The sequence below is a fragment of the Panthera uncia genome, chromosome B4 (genome assembly GCF_023721935.1).
Source record: "Panthera uncia isolate 11264 chromosome B4, Puncia_PCG_1.0, whole genome shotgun sequence".
NCBI lineage: Eukaryota > Metazoa > Chordata > Mammalia > Carnivora > Felidae > Panthera > Panthera uncia.
In genome coordinates, this window is record NC_064809.1 from 44,001,601 (window position 1) to 44,022,599 (window position 20,999).

At 43.3% G+C, this 20,999-nt stretch overlaps 1 long non-coding RNA gene and 1 other non-coding gene across 2 annotated transcripts; both read right to left on the minus strand.

Annotated features, from left to right (window-relative positions):
* Window positions 1-3,348: 3,348 nt before the first annotated feature.
* Window positions 3,349-3,490, minus strand: LOC125920549 (small nucleolar RNA SNORA22). Its single transcript, XR_007457128.1, has one exon. It is a non-coding gene; the product is annotated as a small nucleolar RNA SNORA22 (small nucleolar RNA).
* A 2,799-nt stretch (window positions 3,491-6,289) lies between these two features.
* On the minus strand, window positions 6,290-20,335 carry LOC125920128 (uncharacterized). The gene is made up of 3 exons (XR_007456957.1): window positions 20,148-20,335; window positions 14,549-14,615; window positions 6,290-9,936 (listed from the first exon to the last, which is right to left on the minus strand). It is a non-coding gene; the product is annotated as an uncharacterized LOC125920128 (long non-coding RNA).
* Between the last annotated feature and the right edge of the window lie 664 nt (window positions 20,336-20,999).

Consider the following 20,999-nt stretch of genomic DNA (forward strand, 5'->3'; position numbering starts at 1 on the left):
CCTGATTGAGAACCATGAGTTTTAATGGAAAACCCCATATTTTAAAATTTAAAATTAAAAAATTTAAAAATCAACAATTTCTATGTTGATTGGTGTAGGAGGAAAAGTGATCCTGATAGCTGTGGTATTACACATTTACTCATAGAAAACTAAAAAAGTTTTGTGAGAAGCTAAAATAGAAGGCAATTATGTGTTTCAAGCTTGTTGTTTATTTTTTCTGAATATATTTCCCCATATTAAAAGAATGGTAATACCCCTTAGAATTACAGTGAGATCAAGTAAAACTTAAAAATATAATACATATCAGAATCTAAGCACATAGCAGGTGCACAAAAAATTTGTGTTTTTTCATGTTTTCTTGTGAAGTGAAACAATTCAACAGCTAAGACTATGTGAAATAAAGGGTTTTGTATGTAGTCTAGAAAAAATTGTGTTTTTTCATTCTTAACAGACTTATGGAAGCGTTCTCTGTTTTGGTTTCTTTTGTTGTGTTATGTCTCATCTGTGTATTTGGGCATGACTTCAGTTTTGTAGGATTATATTAAGACCACGTAAAGTGAGAGTCTTGTCTAAGCCAAACTGGAATCTACATTTAGCTGTTTGTGGAACTCTTGCTTTTAATTTTAAGGGATACCTGAAGAGAGAAAAAAAGGGAGAGAAGTAGAGAGCAATAGAGGGAGGAGAGAATATCTATTTCCTGCTGCCACCCTGACACCAGTTTTTAGAGGAGTTAAAAAAAAAAAGAAGCTAGAGAGATCATGTTCAGAAAAGGCTGTGAAAGGCTCAGAGCATAAGCAATGCTAAACCAACTCCATAGATTATATTTTTCAAAAAGTTCTCACAATCCACTCCATCGGTGGAGGGCTTTCTCCGCATGCAACATTACGAAGAGTGTCGATTTCCCAGTGGAACACTACTAGCCTTCAGTGGTCACCCACTCCTGGGTGCAGTCAACTTTCATGTCTCTTCCACCCCAAATATTAATAACTAAAACATTAATAATAATTGTGTAAGGAAGAGGCACCCAGTTTGGTTCAGTAACAAGGTCATACTGTAATGGAACTTTTACATCTTTAGACGAAATCAGTCTTCAAACCCCAGATTTACATGTCCAACCACCTAACAGATTTTCTACGAGGACTTCAAATCAAATAAGTTCAAAACAGAGCTCATCTTCTCTCCCCAAAACCTGTTCCCCTCCTGTGCCTTCTAGCTCAGTGAATATTACTGATCTCTGCTATTCTCTATTGCTCATCTCTACTCAGACCCTAAAACCTGTCAAGTGTTACCTTGTCTCCTTGTCTTCCCTTAAACCCACAGATCTAAAAAACTAAATCCTGTTGATTCCATTTCTTAAAAGTAGCTTTTAAATCGGCGCCTTCTTTCCATCCCCTGGTTTACTAACAAAAACCTCCTAACTAGCATAGCCTTCAATCTTGCCCCTCCAATTTAATGAACATAGTACAGAGGGAGCCTTCCCCACCCCCCACCCCCCCCCCCCACCCCCCCACCCCCACCCCCCCCACCCCCCCCCCGCCACAAAGAGCAAATCTTTTTGCCTCTCCATCCCACATAAAACCTTTTACTAGATCCTACATTGCCTTCTGGATAAAGTCCGCAGTTTTAAAATAAAGGCCGTGGTTACTCCCCCAAGTTCATTTCTTGCCACTCTCTCTCTCCATCCCTCCAGCACCGTGAGCCCTGCAACTAAACACGCGGTCTAAACTGCAGGGACATGCACTGCTTGCAGGCCTCCAAACACCATGTTCCCTACTTCTGCTCGTCCCCATTCCCAACCTTTGGCCACCTTATGGGAACTGCTCTGTTGGTTCCTCTAGGGGAGATTTCCTTGGTCTGCCAGGAGAGGGTCACATGTCCTCCCAATGGGCTTTCATTTCCCGTTTACGTACATTCTCATGACACTGAGCTTCCTGTTTCACTCCTTCATTCCCAGCTCCTAGCCCACAGCATGCTGTTAACATTTCTTAAATGACTGAAGTACCCCCAGCAAATGAGAATAAAATTCCACTGACCTGACTGTGATCCTTATGTTTATCTCACCATCTCTCATATTACACAGTTATTTATTTGTTGAGTAAATAGGTGTCTATTTCTTCCGACACACACAGGTCTTACGGCCGATACCCAAGCCAGCTGCCTTTCTTGTCTCTGCTCAATATAGAAAACTTTCTCTTCGCTCCAGGCCCCAGCTTTTTGGTTTTGGTTTTGTTTTACCTATTAAGTTATTTTATTTTATAATTTTTTTAATGTTTATTTATTTTTGAGAGAGAGACAAGGTATGAGCAGGAGAGGGGCAGAGAGAGGGGGAGACACAGAATCCGAAGCAGGCTCCAGGCTCTGAGCTGTCAGCACAGAGCCTGACGCGGGGCTCGAACCCACGAACCGCAAGATCGTGACCTGAGCCTAAGTCAGACACTACTGAGCCACCCAGGCACCCCTCTATTAAGTTATTTTAAAGAGTCACCAAAAAATGTAGTTTGCATTTAAAATGTCCCTTTAAAATATTTGAACAGTATTTTAAAGATACCATTGATGTAATCTGATTTTTCCCCCACATATTTCTTTTTTGGAAAAATTGTGGTTAAAAAACAAAAATACACAACATTAGATTTACTATCCTAACCATTTATTATTGTTTCTTAAGGAATGTTTAATAAGGTAGATAATATATGCTTATCTAACATGCATTTCTGTATCACTGAAGCTAAAGCAAAAATCCTATTCGTTGGGTAAAAATGGCCTGTTTTATGTAGGTACACTTCAATGCAATTAGTAAAAAAAAAAAAAGAAAGAAAGCCAGAATACACTTGCTCCTTCGTATTCTGATGACACACAGCACGTAAAGATGTGTCTTCTACTCTTTTTTCCATATCAGGATGCCGTGCCCCATCATGCACAACAAGACCTCTGATTAGGCTTGTATCAGTCTCTGATTCCTGTTGCATTCCCATGATGTTGACCATGAAGAGGTTCACAGGTTCATTTTATTTTTTAATGGCCAAAGTGGAGCCCAGTTGTCAAGACGTCAGCAAGTTCAGCATGAGCACCACGTAGAGGTGTTCTGGCCACATCTATCAGTGTTTTCCTGTTCTCTTTGCTTATGTTGATTTGTTCCAAAGACAGATGTGCCTTTTCCTTTGAAGCTTCAGATCCCTATATTATTATTATTATTATTATTGGGGTGAAGACCCTAATAATAAACACACAGTTATGAAACCACCCCCATACAGGAGTTCTTCGATTAGATGCAACTATCGTTTGTGTTAAAGATAGTATTTGAAGGGGTATTCTGTATCCTGCATACCCTTTAATACAATTAAGTTAATAAAACGTGCTGACTTTCTGAATACGCTTAAAGGGATAAATAGTCCTTTCAGTGCAGAGGAAAAGAACAGACCTTGCTCTAGCAAAGGGCCAAAACCAAGGGAATATTAGGGCCCCCTAACCGTCTTAAGTGTAGAGTTCAGTAGTGTTAAGTATATTCACACTGCTGTGCTATAAATCCCTAGAACATTGCCATCCTGCAACCCTGAAACCATATACCCGTTAAACATTTATCTCCCTCCTCCCCCAGCCCTTGGCAACCACCTTTCTTTTTTGTTTCTGTCCTTTGGACTACTTTAGATACTTCGTATGAGTGGCATCATTGCAACATTTATCCTTTTGTCTCTGGCTTATTTCAGTTAGCATAACGTCCTCAAGGTTCATCCATGTTGTAGCCTGCGGGAGGACTGCCTTCCTTTCTTAAGGCTGAATAATATCCACCGAATGTGTCCACCATATTTTCTTTATCCATTCATTCTTCAAGACGTCTTGGCTTTGTGAAGAATGCTGTAATCCACATGGGTGTACACATATCTTTTGGGATCCAACTTTGAATTCTTTGGATATTGAAAAGTTCAGGACATGGCTGTTTTCCAACTTTGTGTATTTTTTTGAGCTTATTCCTCCAACGTCGCATTCTGTGTGTGAGATACAACCAAACTGTTTCCTGGAGCTTCAGATGATTCAATTTCATTGCTATATGATACTTCCTTTTATGATTTTACCCAAATGTACTCATCTATTTTAGTACGATGGGCGTATGAATTATTTCTGGTTTGGGCCTAGGACAAACAATTCTGCTACGTGCTTTTTTAGTCAACCATCTTGGTGAGCATGTGCTAGAGTTTCTCTAAGATTTATACCCCAGAGTAGCATTGCCAGGCCATAGGTGTGTATATACTCAAGTATACTAAACACTTAAAATTTCTTTTCCAAGGGGATTATACCAGTATAAATTCTTGCCACAAGCATATGAGAGTTTTCAATGCTACACATCCTGACCGATATTGGGTGTAACCCATGTTAAATTTTTACTAACTCAGAGGGTGTATGATGGTAACTTATTTTGCAATTGCCATTTTTACCTAGGAATCTCACAAGCCAAGAGAGGCCATTAGTCACTTACATTTTTCAAGGTTCATATGATATAAAAAAAAAATGCGAAAACACAAATGTAATATACTCTTATTGTGCTATTTACAAGATAATGACAATTTAAAAAAATAACCTGTGGTACATCATGAAAGGAATGAAATGCAAGTTTATTTTTTTTCAATATATGAAGTTTATTGTCAAATTGGTTTCCATACAACACCCAGTGCTCATCCCAAAAGGTGCCCTCCTCAATACCCATCCCCCACCCTCCCCTTCCTTCCACCCCCCATCAACCCTCAGTTTGTTCTCAGTTTTTAAGAATCTCTTATGCTTTGGCTCTCTTCCACTCTAACCTCTTTTTTTTTTCTTCCCCTCCCCCATGGGATTCTGTTAAGTTTCTCAGGATCCACATAAGAGTGAAACCATATGGTATGTCTTTCTCTGTATGGCTTATGAAATGCAAGTTTAAAGTCTTATGATGAACATCTTCAATCCCATTCATGTATACTTACAAATGTATGTGTAAATCTCATTGACAGGTAAACATAAAGTCTCCGATAACATGAAAAAGTTCTCCTGAAGGACCTTTTCAAATCCAAGTCCAGAGCAAAATGGTCATGTGACTCCCTCCACCTACCCCCCCTGAACTCAGCCTCCAAGACTCCACTTTCACTCTCGAGAAAACCGTCCTTAATGTCTGCCGGACCTACTGGTTTTACCCGAATTTGTTCAGGAAATACTTTAAAATGAACATTGGGGGAAAACCTCAAAAACAATTCACAAAAGGATAGTCTAGTGGGGGCATCAAGAAAAGATGAAGATACCTCCTGCCTTGACTTGTGAGAATATCTGTTTATCCAACAAGCATTGGCTGAGCACTTTCAAAATCAAGGAAGTGCGCTGAGCACTTTCGAGGAAACAAAGAAGAGTAAAACCAGGTGCCCGCCATCGCTGAAGCTCATATGCCAGTTGGGGAGCTAAGGGAAACAGAGGCAGTAAAGGGATTGAAAGAGATGGCCCTTGAGATAGAACGGAAATATGAAGAGCTGTTCACCTGGTGGTCAACAAGTATGCTTCCACTAGAATTAATAGCGTGTGTAGATGGCCAGGACGCTGGGAAAGCTCAGGGCCAGTTGGGAGAACACTTAGAAGTGCTCTGTGGACAGTCTGAAGGTCAGCCTTGGCGATAGCGATAAGGGCAATTAGTAAAATGTAAAACTGGGGCCAGATTCTCCGTGCATTGTCATGACAAATACAAACCATTAATAATAGACTATCAGCAATTTAAAAGAGAGTAGTGACATGGACCTTATTTGCATGTCCCAAAGATAATCCTTGTGGGAGTGGAAAGGATCATAGAGGAGACGACCCTCTAGTCTAGATATTAAAATAAGGACCTTCACGGAGGAACTTGGCAGGGGGCAGGGGAGGGCAGCCATTTTGTGGGCTGACCCCATCCCTGTAAGACCCAGATCTTTTCCAGTATACCACCTGCTCCTTTCCTGAGTCGCTTGACCAGTAACTGGCTGCTCTGGAACCACCAGTTAAATGGGTCTCGGAACAATCCTGTTTCCTGAGGCAGCCAGTGGGTCCTTGGGACAACCCTGGGCTATAGCCACCTGCCTAGGCCTGTTCCACAGAATGTGAGAACTGTATCGCTGAAAGGCATCCTAGACTCCAACCCGGTGCCTACATGAGGACATTTAGGTCCAGAGAAGTTAAGTAAGCCACCCAAGGCCAAACAACTAATCACTGGCTGAGTCAGTACTCCAACTGGCCCCAGGATTCTGAGGTGGCAAGTTTCCTACACAACAAAATCAGGACAGAACCAAAACTCGGTCCTGTTGTATTGTTTCTCTATGACTGAGAGTGACACCCAAATTTATTAGCAGTAGCGTTTACAAAATCATTTACACATTATCGCTGGCTTATGTTTTCAAAGCTTTCACAAAGGCCTAGCCACAGGACAGGCTCTGAAACCCACCAACTAAATACAGTTACTCTCTCCAGGCACCCTAATACCCCGGGCAGTTTGGTTAGGGCTCTCTTTTGTTTTTTTTCTGTCTACCATGACAGGAGGTCCAAGAATCTGGGGACAAGCCTTGGTGTAAGCACAACGCCAATCATGGCTGTGGAAACAAGCTCATTAAGTAACGATGCAAAAGAGAAAAACAGTGCATTGGTGGTTTTCAGAGAGGCTGAAATGACGTGATGCATTAATTAGTTCATTAATACCCATTTTTGCATGCACAGTAACACGTGAGTGCTGTGCGGTGTGTTTAAAACAAATGACGGAAAGTGCCAAGGTTGGTTTATAGAACTTTTAGCACAAACTCCATGTCTCTTGATCCCTAAGTCAGCCTGTGTATGTGAGATAACACCCTCCCCATTTTAGGACGAGAAAACTGAGGCTCAGAGCGGTTAAGTGAATAGTCTCACATCACACGGCCAGGAAATAGCAGAGCTGTGATTTTCATCTATGTCTTACAATCTCAAATACCATATTCTTTCCATTACATCCGTTCGGTATAGTAGCAGAAATCTCTAAGGCAAAGGGGGCTCACATCCCAACAAAAGGTAATAATGTCACATGTAAGGGAGTACAATGTAAATAATACATGCAGATTTTAAATAGTTTTTGAAGAAAAAACTCTTACTGTGCACGGGGATTAAGCACTGTATCTAGAATGTGCAAGCCCGACGGCTCCATATATCATGATACACCCTACATTCATTGCGTCTCAGGTCTGCCCTAGGAAGGGGGTGGGGGTTGAAAAAAAAAAAAAAGACTTAACTGAATTCAGCAAATATATTTCCCCAAACACCCCCCAAACCCACTGATCTTCTTAAGGCAGATCTAAGACAACACTGAAGAATTCCCTAATTAGGCAGGCTGGAATCCAAAACTTTCTTCTGCTTTGTAGTTTTGACACTAACTAAACATCAGCTACAAGCAGAAGAAAAACACAACTGTTCCTTAAATTTTAAACCTTCAGTCTGCATTCATTCTTTTGAAGAGACTGAGGTAATTCTTCAGTTAATTAACTAATTAATTAATCAATCTGAGCAATGTTCCTCAGGTTTCACTGGGCAGGAAAATCACCTTGACAAGTGTTGGAGTACAGATTCCAATGCTCTAGGCTTGGGGTGGGATCTGCCTCTGAAATTGTACATTTCAAGTTAGCAAAGGCCTAGAATACACTTGTACGCTCAGGTCTATACATGTTGCCAAGAGACTGTTCAGAGGGCAAATTGAGTTGAGTGCTCTTGCCCTAGGGGAGATCACTGCCTAGATTTAGTTCTAGCAGCGTCTCAAAGGCAGAGGGCAAAGTCAAGATTTTTATGACCTCTCGGGGTTTGGTATGAGGTGGGTCTTTCAATATGCGATTTAATTAGGATTTGGTAAACATTACAATATAATCATAATTCAGGATTGGTGGACAGCAAGGGTGTCAAAGAGGGTGTCAAAGGGAGTAAACAGCTGTTTGATGCCACGAACTGGAAAGTTCGACTGTCTCATTTTGCAAGTTGTTTCTGCCCGGGCAAGAGTTCCAGGGATAGCAAAGACTTGTTGGCGAAAGCAGTGAGTAGTAAAGTCGTACTGATACTAATCTGCGCGGGTGTAGACCGTTTGGGTGTTTAATACCGATGTGCACGCTCATGTATTATGACAAATCAGGAATCCACGGCTTCCTAGAAGGAGCCAGGGAGGAAGAAAAGGAGGCAGGGAGGACTTAATGAGTGACAAAGGCTTTCGTGTCGGAGAGCGCCACCTGCTGGCTTCTGTGGGTTAAAAAACAAAAAAACAAAACCCAAAACTACAAACAGAAAGACTCGGGTGCCACCTACCGACTTATTTTTGAACTTTTCAAATGGTTTCCAGAAAGATGATTCACTTTCTTTTAAAATATGTATGTTATGCACCAATCATATAAGAGATGCTAGAAACAGAACAATCGATGACACAAGATGGGAAGGCAAGTCATGGAGACAAGTGAGCACAGAGGGGAGACCAGGTGAGGGATAGAGGCATAGGTAAGAGGGGTGAAGTGTGCAGCCCAAAGGACAGACTTGCAATCAAGTGACCAGGGGTGACTGGGCCCCAGGGAGTTGGGAAAGCTTTGTGGAGGGGAGGAACCCCAACGTGTCTCTTGAATGAGAACTGACAAGCAGGTGGGAGAAGGAAGGGCTGGGAGGTGGACCTTGTGCCTGCCCAGTGATTTAGTATGGCCAAATCATGACGTACGGGGCCTAGAGACAGGCACAAAGAGAGAAAACTGGGGAGCGGTGTTGGGGCCACATCCTGCAAGGCTTCACATGCCACACTGAGGAGGTTACCCTGACCGAACGAGCTCTGCCCAAAGGATCGCCAAACAATCCCTAATGGATATCAAGCTGGGGAAATGCAGAATGAGACCTCTGCTTACAAATACCACACAGGCAGCAGGGCCCTGTCTCTGGAAGAAGGTGAAATTGGAAATCGGCGCCTCAATTTGGAATTCCGCGGTTGCAAATCGCATAAACCTGTGCCACCTGTGAGTGGCAATAAAAAGAGGGAATCTATCAGAAGGATATCAGGAGCACACCAAAATTATCAAGAGGCTGGAAGAACAGGCTTGCAGAGGGGCAGGGGCAGAGGCACAGCAACGGTCTCAGAGGCGGAACAGTTTGACCAAGGGGACTGTGCTGTGGCAGGACGCCGTTGCCACTGCTGTGTTGAACTGGGCCTGACCACCCAGTGCGAGTGCGGGATCTGTCAGCCCTCCGCCGTCTGCCGGCGCCAGGGATACTAGGTAGCTACGGGGGACTAACTGGTCCCTGACTTCATAAACACTATGAAGTTAGGGTGCATGTTTGGCTGCAGTAACAAAGATCAGAGTTCACACAACTCAAAAAAGGCTGATGTTATTGTTCCCTTGTGTTAAGCCCCAAACTAGTTTGACGGCATTCCTCCAGGAAGCCACTTTGGGCCCAACCTCCCTCCGTATTTTGACTCCACGATCCGACTTCCCAGTTTCTTTCTTTTCTTTCTTTCTTTCTTTCTTCTTTCTTTCTTTCTTTCTTTCTTTTTAATTTTTTTAAATGTTTGTTTATTATTTTTAAGAGTGAGAGAGAGAGACAGAGCATGAGCAGGGGAGGGGCAGAGAGAGAGAGAGAGAGGACGACACAGAATCTGAAGCAGGCTCCAGGCTCTGAGCTGTCAGCACCAGAGCCCAACGTGGGGCCCGAACTCACAAACTGTGAAATCGTGACCCGAGGCTGAAGTCGAGGCCTAACCCATTGAGGCCCCCAGGTGCCCCCGCCCGCCTGCTTTCTGTTTGTGGTCCAAAAGAGCTGCCCAAGTTCCCACCATCACTTTTCCATTCCAGCCACAGGAAGAAGGAAAATGAAGTGAGATGTCACGCTACTTTCTTTTCAGGGCCCAACTTGGAAGTTGCGTATCTCACTTCTCCTTACAAGCCATCTTCCGGAACACGGTGACGCAGCCACACGGCACTGAAAAAAAAAATTGACACGTGTAAGTCAGGATTCTGTGTGGCCAGATAGTTAAGATTCTGTTCCTATGGAGGAGGGGAATGCATATTGGGAGACCACCAGAAGATCCCCAAAATAGGAATCGAGGAGCTAGATTCTGGAAAGACAAAAAAAGAAAAAAAGAAAAAAGAAAAAAAGGCAAATGTCCAGCACAGGCAGGTAGATTAGGTAGAAGAGTGGCTCAGTCATCTGAGTAAGAGATAATAGCAGCCAGGAAGAAGGCCATATACTGAGGATGGAACGAAATGTTTTAAAAATACGAAGGGAGTTAGACTTTCCAGGTTTCAGAGTCTGCTTAAATATAAGGGCTAAAGAAAGGGGAGAGAGATAAATGCATCGCAATTTTCTGACGCTCGTAACAGGGTTGATCTCTGAGCCATCACTCAGATAAGGAATATGACGGCAATCACACATGGTACGCTCGGGTCTGTGGGACTTTCCCCTGGAGGTGCCAGGCCTCGGTCAGATGCATGGTTCTTGACTCAGGACGGAGTTTGATAATTGTCAGCATTTTGGTGGTAGATGAAGCTGTGGAAGAGAATCCCATCACCAGAGGAGAGTATGAAGTCGGAGACTGAGGGCAGAGGCTTAAATTAACATAGGAGCACAGACCCCAAATTAACCAAACCCATTAACCAACCCCAGGGCTACAACGAAAGCTATCAAATCACAGTGCCCATGATCAGAGCTAGTAGATGAGGCATATTCCGGACCATCCGTGTTTCTTCACCCATCTTTTGTAAGCTCTGACACTTAACAAGCATTTACTGGATGGAAACGCAAAATTTCCTGTAGGCGAGGCCTGGATAACCTGATTCAAGGCATCAGTAGGGATCCTGGTCAGGCCATTCCTCCCTCACTGAAGTGACAAGCGATCAGCAACTGGAAATTCCTTTGTGTTGAACAGTCTTTTCTTGGGGGGCCCGCTCTGTTAGAGGAAACATACCATGACACCCCCAAGGTCTCACGTTGTGCATTTTCCTATCCGAAATGAAAAGAAGACGGAGCCCTGAAGGAGAGCTGAAGGTTACAGATAAAGCGTCTCCTGTTAAGAAGTCACTGCTTTGGGGCGCCTGGGTGGCTCAGTCGGTTAAGCGTTCGACTTCAGCTCAGGTCGCGATCTCGCGGTCCGTGAGTTCGAGCCCCGCGTCGGGCTCTGGGCTGATGGCTCAGAGCCTGAAGCCTGCTTCCGATTCTGTGTCTCCCTCTCTCTCTGCCCCTCCCCCGTTCATGCTCTGTCTCTCTCTGTCTCAAAAATAAATAAACGTTAAAAAAAAAATTAAAAAAAAAAAAAAAAAGAAGTCACTGCTTTACGATTTACAATTTATTATAGCTACTTGTGTCTAGTACTCTCTGTAGAATGTGAAACAGTATATACAGTGGCCTTCACAGCCAGCTAGAACATTTCTACTTCATTTATTTAGTCAACAGTGGGTGGGACCCTCATACATTTCACCCACATGTAGGTTGTTCAACAGGTCAGACTCCTTTTCTGCGAAAACTGTTTTCAGGTTTTAATCCCAAGTATCCAGCCTGAGAATGTTTCTCATTTTTCCTTCCTGCTTCTCTTTCCTCACCAAGTAAATCTATAGCTGTGGCCTCAATGAAACACAAAAGGCAGACGTGAATAATTTGAAGCCATATGAAAAACAATTAGCACAGAAATTGTCCTAGTAAGGTTACTGGAGGATATAGAACAGCTGTGCTCGGTTCCATTTTGTTCATTATCTTTTAAAGTGAGTTTCTTGAGTTATAATTTACATACAATAACATTTACCTTTTTAAAGAGGATAGCCTGATGAGATTTTGACACTTGAATACGGGTTGTTCCAACGCCATCACAATTAAGATACAATTTGTATCACCCCAAAGAGTTCCCTTGTCTTAAAAATTAATCCCTACCCCTTACTCCCAACTCCTCGCTCCCATTATCTGATTTCTGGTGTTAGAGTTTTGCCTTTTCCAGAATGTCACATGAATGGGATCATAGTGCTTACTCTTTGGGGTCTGACCGCTCTGACTTAACAAAATGCTCTTGCGGTTTATCCATGTTGTTGCAGGGATCTGTAGTTTGCTCCTTTTTATTAGTAAAGTATGCCAGCAAATGGATGGACCACAGTTTGTCTATACTCTGACCAGCTGATGGACATTTGGATTGTTCCTGGTTTGTGGCTCTTATGAACGAATGATGTCGTAAACAGTTTCATTTCCTTTGAGAATGGGGTTGATGGGTCATATGGAAGTTTTACGTTTAATTTTATAAATAACCACAAAACCATTTTTCCCAAGCGGCTCTACCATTTTGTATTCGTGCCAGAAGTTCATAAGGGCTCCAGTCCTTCCTCCTCCCCAACAGTGCTGACTACTATCTCTCTTCTTTTTTAAAAGAATTTTTTAATGTTTTTATTTATTTTTGAGACAGGGAGAGACAGAGCATGAGCAGGGAAGGGGCAGAGAGAGAGGCACAGAATCCAAAGCAGGCTCCAGGCTCTGAGCTGTCAGCACAGAGCCCGACACGGGGCTCGAACTCACGAACTGTGAGTTCGTGACCTGAGCTGAAGTCGGACGCTCAACCGACTGAGCCACCCAGGCACCCTGCTATTGTGTCTCTTCTTAATCCTTGTCACACTGGTCAGTATGTCTTGGTATTTCATTGTGGCTCAAACTTTCATTTCCTCAGTGACTAAAAATGTGGAGTGTCTTTTCATGGACTTAGTCATCACCTTTATCTCAGGGTCTGTTCAAACCTTTTCCCCATGTTTAAACTGGATTGTTTGTCTTATTATTAAGTGGTAGGCCTTGTTCCTATCTTCTGGACAGCAGCCTTTTTCATGTTTAAGACCTGTGTTTTGCAAATATTCTCTCCCCATCGGTGACTTATCTTTTCAGCTTCTTAACGTGGTGTTCAAAGGACAGAAGTTTTTATTTTGCTGAAATCCAGTTTAGCTCTTTTTTTTTCTTTTGTAGTTTCTGTGTTTCGTATCTTATTTAAAACTTGAGGGACTTAAATTTTTTGTGTTTGCTGTTAAATCAAATGAAGCTACAGTAACTGATACAGCATAATACTGACAATAAATGTAGGCATCCAGATCAATGAAACAGAATAGAGTCTATTTGATCTCTATCTCACCTAAAACATTAATAATTGCTTAGCTTCATTAAGCAGAAATGTTCACATTTCTCTGATTCTCCTAAAAGGTTACCCATTTATCTGTTTGAATTGTGATCAAAATAAGTCCCAAACTTTGTGACGAATTGATATATTTCCTAGGTCTCTTTTTATTGTTGACCCCCCCCCTTCATCTATTTTTTCTGGCTCTTATTTTTTTATTTTTTTTATTTATTTATTTTTTTAGTGTTTATTTACTTACCTTGAGAGAGGCAGAGAGAGAGAGGCAGAGAAAGAGGGAGAGAGAAGCCCAAGAAGGCTCTGTGCTACAGCCCAGAGCTTGACACAGGGCTCGAACTCACAAACTGTAAGATCCTGACCTGAGCTGAAATCAAGAGTTGGATGCTTAACCGACTGGGCCACCCAGGTGCTCCACATTACTATTGAAATTTGTACCTTTTGACCGATTTTGTCCATTTTGCCCATTCTCCTTCCCCACCGACCTTCACCCAGGCAACCATCAATCTGTTTCTATGAGTTGGGGTTCTTTTTTTTTAAGATTCCACATGTAAATGAGCTCATACGGTACTTGTCTTTCTTGGACTTCTTCCTCTTAGCATAACGCCTTCCAGATCCATCCATGTTGTCTCTTATGGCGGGATTCCCACCACCGTCTCCATTCTCGATCATGTGGGCCCTTCCAGCTCCTAGTCCCGGAAGGTCTCACCCTTCCACCTCAAACCTTCCCAGTGTGTTTGCACGTATTTTCTTTCCCTCCTATCGTTTCGAGAACAAACTCTCCAACTGCTTCTGACCCTGTCCGTTCTTCAGTCCACTGCACTCTGTTTTTCACAGAATTCCACTCTATTAAAAATACTCTGCAAACAGGTCACTGTTGACTTTCCTAATCATCTGAAAGCAGGTCAGCCAACATAGAAGCACGGTAGCCCAGGCAGCACAAAGGAAGGAAACGAAGAAAAATGGGACAGGAGATAAAAGAGGTACTCAGAGGCTGGACGTGCGGTTTTTCAAGCGAAGTCCACAGACCACACTTGCGTCAGAAGCACCTGGCGCCTTCCTAAAAGCACGGGTGCCCGTTCAAGCTGGCTTCATGAGCTTTTTCCATTTATTCATAGTTTTCGTTGTTGCTGGCTTGGTTATTGTTATTGTTTGCTTTGAATATTGCCTTATTCGGGGGCACCACGAGATGTCGTAGGCCCATCTTGTGTTTTCTCTACCTAGTCCGGGATTCGGCCAGTACTCTGCGGAGTCCTGGTGTCTTTTACATGAAAGTAGTACTTAGAAGTGAAGATCCGGACGTGAGATGGGCTCGTGGCTGCGGGACTGTTGCAGCTATCAGGCCATGTCGCTGGACAGAGCCAAGGAGCACACGTATATGCCTAGACACAAAACCAGACACATAATCACATTTACATCTCTACCTATATCTATCTAACTACTTACCTACTGAACCAGGAATTTACTGGTACCTCCAAACTCCATCTACCACCATGGATCACTGGAATGATTTCTTTTTTAAAAAAAAAAAAAAAAAAATTTTTTTTTTTTAACGTTTATTTTTGAGACAGAGAGAGACAAAGCATGAACCGGGGAGGGTCAGACAGAGGGAGACACAGAATCTGAAACAGGCTCCAGGCTCTGAGCTGTCAGCACAGAGCCCGACGCAGGGCTCGAACTCACGGACCGCAAGATCATGACCTGAGCCGAAGTCGGCCGCTTAACCGACTGAGCCACCCAGGTACCCTGGAATGATTTCACATTTCTCTCTGTATCATCATTTCCTTCTCAGATTGGTATCCAGTCTCCTTACAACATATTTACCTATTTGATCAGCCCCAGCTTTTATACTTCGTCTTCCATATTCACTGCCGCCCCTTCCTGCTCCAGCCCTGCACCCCCTTCCAGGCCACCCTGCCCTGGAGTGTCTTCCTTAGCTTGACACCCTGCATCAGGATGCACTCTTGCCCCACATGGACAGTCTGCCCCCGACACAGGCTCGGACACACACATACTGGGCCACGGAAGCTCCCCACCTCCTCCTACACAATAGGTGGCTTAGGATTGAGTTGTTCAAGAAGCCACGGGAAAGGAAGATGAAAAGAAGTGAGAGGAGGGGGAAAAGAGAAGGAAGGGGAAGAGAAATAGGAAGCAGATGCAATATCTCCTTAGTAGGGTAGCAAAAGAGATGAGGATGGGTTTAGAGGCGCTAGTTAGGAATTTTGTATTCCAAGCCTTGGATGCTGATGATCTTATAGGAGTGGGCGGTGGCGTAGAGAGAAGCAGACCAGTTAGGAAGATATTTAGGAGATAAAATGGACGGAACTTGAGGACAGGTAAAATACAAGGGATGAGAAACAGAAGGAGCGTTGTACTGAGGGTGATTCTTCATACTTGTGTGGTAAATGATGCCATTGCTGGAAAAGGACCAAATTCTACGTAGCCACACATTTTTGTACATCTCTTAAATAGCATTGACATATCTGCTTTGTATTATAGTTATTTTTAGGAATGTAAGATTTTCTCTTTTTTTTTTTTTTTAAGATTTTATTTTTTTAAGCAATCTCTATACCCAGCAAGGGGCTCAAACCCACCACCCCACGATCAAGAGTCCCACCCTCCAACTGAGCCAACCAGGCACCCCTATACACATGTAAGATTTTCAAATCAAGCTTTTCAGAGGTTGGCAAAAAAGGCCCACAGGTCAAATGAAGCCTGTTTTTATATGGTCCAGCTAAGAATGGGGTTTTTTTTTTACATTTTTTTAATGTTTATTTATTTACTTTGAGAGAGAGAGAGAGAGCAGGGGAGGTGCAGAGAGAAGAAAGAAAGAATCCCAAGCAGCGCTGAGCCTGATGTGGGGCTCGAACCCACAAACCATGAGTTCGTGATATCATGACCTGAGCCGAAACCAAGAGTCAGTTGCTTAACCTGCTGAGCCGCCCAGGTGCCCCGGTTTTTAACATTTTTAATGGTTGTTAGAAAAATAACATAAAGAGAGATGAATAAGCAACAGAGGTGGTATGGGGTGGGCAAATTTTCAAATATTTCCTCTCTGGCCCTTCATTGGAAAAATGTATAGACCTCTGCTTCATGTAGTTTCTCTTGCGTGATTAGGTAATGAATACATATTTATAAAATTGAATTTTATACTTGTAAAAACGTTCTCCAAAGAATTTAAAATTGTAAAGTAGAAATAATACATAAGGAGGCTTAAGATAGGTTTCTTACATAGAAAAATGCATATTTTGAAACTTCAGAAAAAATGGAGAATCTTCTGCTGACTTGGTCAGTCAACAAAGATTCATGAGGAAGGAGAATTTGTAAGTTGAACTTGGGAAGTTCAACTTGGCGGGTCTAACTGAAAGAATTGAAGCAGTCTTAAGTATTTATGATGAAATGAACATATTTTTAATCTTTCAAAATTTTACACTGTGGATGATAAATCATATTCTCCTAACCATCAAGCTTTATGCACATAATATCTCAGTTTCAGCCTTTACTCCCCTTATCATAACTAGGAACAAAAAAACTCTTTAAACTGATTGTTACTAGTTGACCAGTAAATGGCTCAACAATCGAGCACATGTGAAGCCACAGTCCATCATCGTGCTTACAATTGCATTTGTATAGAACCCAGTAATTTCTCCATGTGAAAGCAATTGTTTTACCTCTTCTACAGACCCCCCACCCCCACCCCTACCACCAAGGTTTACGTTGTGCCATGTTCTATAACCTTTACCTAGGATTAAGGTTTGGGTATTTTTGCAGTGGATGGTCTTTGGTAACTATTTGGTCTCGTTTTCTTAAGAGGCCGGGTCACAGGAATTGCCACGTGTCTGAATATGCAAGTTGGTAACTTGAGCTTAGCCAAGGATGTGACATTTTTAATAGGACAAGAGCCAAGTTGTTCTATTTTCCATACAGGTGGTTACAAGCAAAACATATTAGTCATGGTAAAGGAAGTAAAAATGCAAGAAAAAAAGGTAGAGATGCTGCCTTGTTCCCTTCCTCCAAGGAATTGAACTTTAAACACTCAGTTTAATGGAGACTTTCTTTCTGAAGCATTTCCTTACCCCTCCTCCGTCTGTTTTTGAAGCTAGAATTAACTGTCTTTTCTACACCCATGCCTAGTATTTTCTGTACCACTTTACACAGTTTAAGTGTCTATAAGTGCTTCTATAACAATTCAGAGCAGTTGTCCACATGTCTGCTTTGCCCGCTGGACTGCAGACTTCTCGGGGAAAGGACCTTGTCTATCTTTCTCGTTCCCTCACCTAATCAACTGCCCACCACAGAGCAGGCACTCCAAAAATGTGTGTAGATGAGTAAATGCATGAATGGCTTAGATATACTGGGTGATGACACTGCCTATAGAGGGAGTGGCCAGGACCTAATACCCATTTTCCCCCTCCCAAGATAATGGAGTCCTCAATTTTTGCCTGGTTACATAGCCGTCTGGAAAGGAAGCTTCAATTCCCAGCCTCCCTTGCAGCTAGGTATGGCCATTTGGCTGATGTCCGCCCAATGGGATGCAAGCATAAGCACAGGGTGGCAGTTTCCAGGCCCCTTCTTCACCTTTCATTCATGTTATCGGGCATGGATCAAGAGGTCAAGAGCTATATTCCGGGGATGGTGGGTCATGGGGGCCAAAGGAGCGTGGGATCCTAAAGACTTCACGGTTTGTGGCTGCCACCTCGGCCATGAGCTGCAAACCCTGGACTATTGCCTGAGGAAGAAATAAACTTCTAGTTCTGAAAACCATTACCACTTTAGGCTTTGTGTATCACTCTCAGCCAAACCTATTGCTAGGCAGTACAGGACTCAAAGTGTTGACAGCCTAGAGCGCCTAATTACCCACATATCACAGGGCTTGTGGAAACTGTCTTTAAAAACAAACAAAGCAAAGATCTAAGGATTTCACCCCCTTCTCCCCACCCACATCCAGGTTGCAGGATTTGCTGTGGAAAGCTAGGTCTGCAAAGTCAGCTATGCGGAAACTTAACTGGAAGAACAGTAGGAGAGAAATTAGGGGAGGGAGGGAGAGGGGCAGGATGGGAAAGAGACAGGACAAAACAGAGAGAGATTAATGAAATGAAAGGAAAAATTAATGGTAACTAATATCAGGCCTCTCTCAGCTTCCTCTCCTTTCCCCACAAGGCAGGAGTAGAATGCACAGAAAGGGAAGGTGAGACTTCTACCCTGACTGAGGAAAATTACAAAACATTACAGCAGAAGGGGCAACAAAGAATATAGAGGCCAATCTTGTAATTTCACAGATGAAGTGGGGTCAAGGGGAAAGAAATTACCTTATTCAGCTCACACAGCTGTGAGGATCAAAGCCAATAGCGGGTCCTAAGACAGTATAGTTGACCCTTGAACAACGTGGGAGTTAGGAGCACCAACCCCATGTGCAGTCCAAAATCTGTGAATAACTTTTGACTCCCTAATAGCCTGTTGACCAGAAACCTTACTGATAAACAGCCGATTAACACATAGCAAAACCTTGGATTGCTAGTAACGTGTTTTACAAGTGTTCCACAAGACGAGCAAGCATTTTAAATAAATTTTAACCTGATAAACGAGCGATGTCTTGCAATACGAGTAGTACATGATGCCGAATGTCACGTGATCACCACTGAACCAATGGTTCTTGAAATTCGCTTTGATATACGAGTGCTTTGGATTACAAGCATGTTTTCGGAACAAATTATGCTCGCAAACCAAGGTTTTGCTGTATTTTGTATGTTACAGGTATTAAATATTAAATTCTTACAATGAAGTAAGCTACAGGAAAAAAAAGTCATTAAAATCATAAGGAAGAGAAAATACATTTACAGTACTGTACTGTATTTATTGAAAAAAAATCACATGTAAGTAGACCTGTGTAGTTAAAACATATGTGTTCCAGGGTCTACTGTATTTACTCTTCTATATAGCATTCTCTCTGTTAATCTCAGATTGTTAAAGATGGAAAGATGTTTAGTCCAAAGTCCTCATTTTAAAAGTAAGGAAAGATGTTTTGAGAGAAGTCAACTAAATTGCCATGGTCACGCAGTTGGCTTCTTTTTTGTTTGTTTGTTTGTTTATTATTTTTGAGAGAGAGAGCAAGCAGGGAAGAGGCAGAGAGAGAGGGAGACACAGAATCGGAAGCAGGCTCCAGGCTCTGAGTGCTCAGGACAGAGCCTGAACACGGGGCTTGACCTCACAGACCAGGAGATCATGACCTGAGCTGAAGTCAGCCCCCCAACCGACTGAGCCACCCAGGCGCCCCAATTGGCTCCTTACTATCAAATCAGCTTATCTTCCCTAGTCTTTGCATTCACAAACAACAATGATGTGCTGGAAAAGCTTATATTAATCCAAAGTAAATGTGCATATTCAAAAGGGGCATGGAGATAAGCAATACCGTGTAAATGCAAATGTAAATACACCCTCCCCCCACAACGCAACGTATGTTGGTCCACGACCAGTTAACAGTTTTTAACATCTGACACTTTTCTTCCTGTCCTAACTGGCCGCCAGAGTTCTTTTGCAAAACTATGTTTCCAAGTTCCCAAGACGGATACATGGTTTAAATATATGTTTTAAACTTGCAATTGTTCTATCTTTGAACTCCTTGAGAAGTAACACTATTCATCTTCACCTTTAAACTGCTCTGTGAAGTTTGTTACCAGCTGTTTACACGTACCAGCCCTCTTTTTCTGCACAGAACCTCTCTCAGCAGGTCACCGGGCTCTTAGAACTGAACCCTTCAAATTCCTATAAATTTCCTTCTGTTGATAATACTGGCTTTCACCCTTCGCGGAAACAGGGCAGAAGGAACGAGAGCAAAGAGGAAATGAATTTGGATGGGAAGAAGCCCTCGTCACCTTGTGAATAAAATGCGCGTGAAAGCTTCAGTAACATGTGAGGGCACAAAGGGGGAGACAGGGATTCTCCAGGAGAGAGGAGAGCAGCCCCACACGGGGAGCTGGGTCAGGTGGTGTGTATCTGCACCCCTGTGCGTGAAGTGCTGCAGTGCTGAGGGCGAGGGCGTACTTACAACCAGGGTCTGCCCTGCACCAGGAAGAAGCCTTGGGGTGTTTTCACTAGTGGCTCTCCTCTGTCCAAGCAGCACCGGCTGATGTCCTTGAAAACGTTCTCATGTGCCCACTTCATTCTTAACGAGGCCAAGCGCATTAGTCATGCAACTCACGGACAAATAGGAATGTCTGTAGCTCTGGACACAGTCACGAACCCATTGTACTTTGCACAGGAAGCTCGGCTCTGCGTGCTCAAATGTCATCCTCTAAAGGTCAGCTCTAAGTCCACAGAAGCAGTCTAGGAACACTGACAGCCGAGCTGAGCACGCGGCACTTCAAACAAGAAAGCTCTGCAGTGGTTTTCGTCTCCCCGAACAGCGGCAGGTACAGGCTGGCAAGCCCGCCTTTGCCCCTGGGCAGACTGCCCTTTGGAAAGGAAAGCGGTCTCTCCAGACTTTCCTGTTGGAAACAGTGCCTGAGACTGAAAAGAGGAAAAGAGGTCCAGGGAACTCTTCCTGCTGCAACAGAACTAGTCCAGCCTGGGTCCTGAGATCCTTGACCTGCTGTGTGCATAAAGGGAAACTCAACTCCCCAGCATGCCTCTCCGCTCCCAAAATAGTCCCCTTGGCCTGGCGCATCCTCCCCATTCCGCCCGCCACCGAGGCAGCCCGGTCAGCGGTAAAGAGTTTGGATGAATTTAGAGATCACGTGCTCCAGCCCCCCCTACCTGTCCATCAAAGTCCACTTCAATTAGCACCTCCTCCATTAAGACCTTTCAGGATCCCGCTGGCTCTCAATACATTGGCCCTTTGGCACGCCCTCATGCTGTTGATCACATTAGATCAGTGGAAGTTGACTGCGTCCATATTTTT